The sequence below is a fragment of the Chenopodium album genome, chromosome 19 (genome assembly GCF_948465745.1).
Source record: "Chenopodium album chromosome 19, dcCheAlbu1.1, whole genome shotgun sequence".
Taxonomy (NCBI): Eukaryota; Viridiplantae; Streptophyta; class Magnoliopsida; order Caryophyllales; family Amaranthaceae; genus Chenopodium; species Chenopodium album.
In genome coordinates, this window is record NC_137852.1 from 20,496,439 (window position 1) to 20,500,068 (window position 3,630).

The window sequence follows — 3,630 nt, forward strand, 5'->3', positions numbered from 1 at the left end:
AGTGTTGACTAATTTCAGGTGGAATCATTAATTGAGCATATGGAGTCCCAAGAATGTCTTCACCTAGATTAGGAATGTTGGTCTTTGTACTTTATTTTAAGTACTCATAACAATGTTATTATTTTTATAAGTATTAATAAAAGAAAGTTGAGTTTCCGCTGCAAGTTATGTTATTGAATTAAGTATTTTGAGTAGCCTTGCATAATTACACAGCGGTAATACGCCCCAGTCTATCTCTACGGTATAATTAATTATAGGTATTATACTGGTATTTCTGTAGAGGAAGATTTGGGGGTGTTACGGTCTTTAACTCTCCTATTTGAATCATTCTCGATATTGTGCTTCTTGATATGTTAAGTATTCGTGCAACATTTGTGATGCATGTCCTTTCTCCTATACCTAGCTTACTGATTTCTTCTTCTAGAATTTGGACCCTTTTCCTCCCTACAAGATGATACTTTATGCATGATTGTATTTTTTGGTTTGCATTTTTTGCTTTTTTAAATCATACCACAATTTGCTAATAGGCCTTTTTGATGTATTGAACATCTCCATTGCTTTATTATTGATTGTTCCTCTTTTTTTAATTATCCCCTTAAGAATTTCTCAACAGGAAAATGGCCCATTATACCTCTTTTGACCTATTCAGATGCTTTGGTGAGCTGCTGATGAGTGTCATTTATGGCACTCATTTGGCTTCCTTTAGGATGATTCTCATGCTATTTTATAGCTATTTTCCTTAGTTTTCCTTAGTTTTGTTCTTTATTTCGTTAGTTTGTGCTTTCCGTAGTTAGTCTCCTTGTTTTGTGCATTTCTTTGTTTATTTGTTCTTTTTCCCTTTTATTTGCTTGTTTTCATTTGTTTTTAGGTTATGATCGTTTTTCCAAAGATTCCCGAGTCTTCCTCTCTTATTTCTCATCAATTTGGATGCTTCATGTCCGCCTTTTGGAGCTTCAAGTTTGAAGGAACGCAAGGAGCAAGTCAAGAGATCGGTGCACGCATACGGTGGGGGCATCATCCTTGAGATGAACCCACCAAAATATCCATTTCGAGACCGCCTACCTTAGTGTTCATCATCATCACCAAGACGAGCGCACGAGGATGAGCTAGGACGAAGAAAGAGGGGAAGTGCCCTGCTGCCAGGTGCGGGCGCGCACGAGGGTGGTGAGGGCGCACCTCCTCTTACCCCTGTTCCGTACCCATTTTCCCGCGGCCGCGCCTCTTCCTTGATGCGACCGCACCTTCCGGGTTTTCTTTTGGGACGATCTAACTACTTCTTCTTTTGTATCTTTCTATATATAGTCTTTCTTTCTATTTTTAGAGAGAGAATAATTAGAATAGAATTAGAATTAGTTTTTGATCAAATTAGAGAGATTTTTAGAGAGAGAAAATCTAGGTTTGAGTGAGAGAAATTCATGGTGGATTGTTGGTGATTAAAGCTTTCGTTAATTCCTTTGATCTTTGATCAAGATTGTAAGATTTCCTTTTCTTTAATTAAATCTTTAGTTTGATCTTTAGTTTGATTTCAATTGTTTTGTTGAATGTTCAAGTTTGATTGAAGTTTGATTGATTTGTGATTTGATTTTAGTTTGTTCAATTTGATGATGATGAATTTGTTGTTTTGCTTTGTTTTGATCTTGATTTCTATGGATTGTGAGTAGTTAGATTGCTAGGGTAATGGTCAAGCATGTATGAGTAATGGATTAATGCTACTTGGGGAAAATTGATGGAGTTGATGATGTGATTAAATTTGGTTGATGATCATGTGCATGTGTGTGATTAATTAAAGAGTAGCTAACTTTGATTGTTGCACTAGATTGCATTGTGAGTTCACATTGATACGGACCATTGATTTGTGGCTTGCATTTACACGATTGAGGTGTCTTGTGATGTTTCCTAGCTAGAGTTTATCGTAGTTGACGCTAGTTAGACCTCTAGGAGAATAGCTTGATATGCTCTTTTGGTTGCATGATTGATCTTCCCTCACATTGAATGACTTAGCCAATTTGACCTCCCAATTAGTTGAATCCATTATGACTACATGTGGATCCTAGCCCTAGTGCTTATTGCATTTGCTTTCTTCTCGTTTATTTGCCGAGTTTGTCCTAGTATAGAATTCATACCCTAATTCTAGACTTCGGGATAGCTTAACTATAGACAATAGACAATAGCCCACCATTCCTTTGGGTTCCTTTGGGTTCGACCCTTGACTTACCATATACTAGTATAGGGTTGGTTAAGTGTTTATAAATTTTGTTTGACCTTGGGTAGGGGTTAGCCTCAACGACCTAGCTTCGACCCTCGTCAAAATGGCGCCGTTGCCGGGTAATGGTGTCGTGATTGTGTATTGTTTTTGAGTCTATTTCATTATATTAAAAAACACAAAAAGATTTTCCTTTAGGCTACACTTGTAGCCGTGCTACTAATAATTTCGTTTGAGATTGTGTGCAATTGAACATGGGAGAAACTCATAGAGTGACGTTGAAGGAGTTGGGCACACCGGGCGCTTACAAGTATGAGAGCGGGATTTCCCCATTATTGATCCTAGAGGATGATCTTGAAATCAAACCGGCTATGGTCACCTTGATTGAGAGGAAACAATATGGTGGTAAAAAAAGTGAAAATCCTCTCAACCATCTCAAAGATTTTGAGAAGTATTGTAATACAATCATGGTAGCCGGAGTTGCTCAAGAGTATATAAGGCTTAAGTTGTTTCCCTTTTCTCTCATAGGGAGAGCCTTAGAGTGGTTGGATAAGGAGGTCAAACCAAGGTCCCTAAGGACATGGGATGACGTTACCAAGGCTTTCTTGTCTCGCTTCTACGCACAAAAGAAGACGTCGGAGGCTAGAGCCTTAATCCAAAGTTTTAAGCAATTGCCTAGAGAGAATCTCTATGAAGCATGGGAGATGTACAAGGATTACTAAAGGGAATGCCCTCACCACGGAATTCCATCCTATCAAGTCATAAAAATTTTCTATGGTGGTTTGAGCTCTCAAGGTAGATCGAGCCTTCATGCCGGAGCCGGAGGGCCGATTATGAACAAAAAGGAAGAAGAGGTTGTGGATGTAATAGATGATGTAGTAAGGAACTACATGAATTGGCATGAGGTGGAGATGGAATCGACAAGCACAAGCAACCCAATCGATCAATCTAATGTCGTCAACAATTTGTCCACATTGGTCTCGGAGTTAGGAAAGGAGGTGATTTCTCTCAAGACCAAGCTCGAGAGTCCTTCACAAGCTTCTAGTCTTCCCTCCCAACTTAAGGGGAGAGGTTCATCTTCCTACTCCAACCCTCTTTTTTCTTCTTGTTGCATGATAAAAGAATGCTTGGTTTGTGATTTATGTGGAAAGAATGATCATAATGCTTCTAATTGCTCCAATGTTCCTTGTGATGGATATGAGAATGTGCGTGTGAATTTTGTTGACAATAATGATCATGTACCTAGATTTAATGCTCAAAAGAATGTTGGGAGTAGGAATTGTCACAATCATGGGAGCTATGATAATTATAACCAAAATAGTGGTTATGGTAACCATGTGACCTAAGAGTTTTGTGGTAACCATAATAGCTTTTGTTGTAATGATCAAAGCCATGGCCAAGAATATGGGGATCATAATCAAGGTTAT

The 3,630-nt window shown here is 38.5% G+C and overlaps 1 non-coding gene across 1 annotated transcript; it reads right to left on the reverse strand.

The window, feature by feature from the left end:
- Positions 1-2,842: 2,842 nt before the first annotated feature.
- LOC145596301 (small nucleolar RNA R71) lies at positions 2,843-2,948 on the reverse strand. Its single transcript, XR_014103150.1, has one exon. It is a non-coding gene; the product is annotated as a small nucleolar RNA R71 (small nucleolar RNA).
- Between the last annotated feature and the right edge of the window lie 682 nt (positions 2,949-3,630).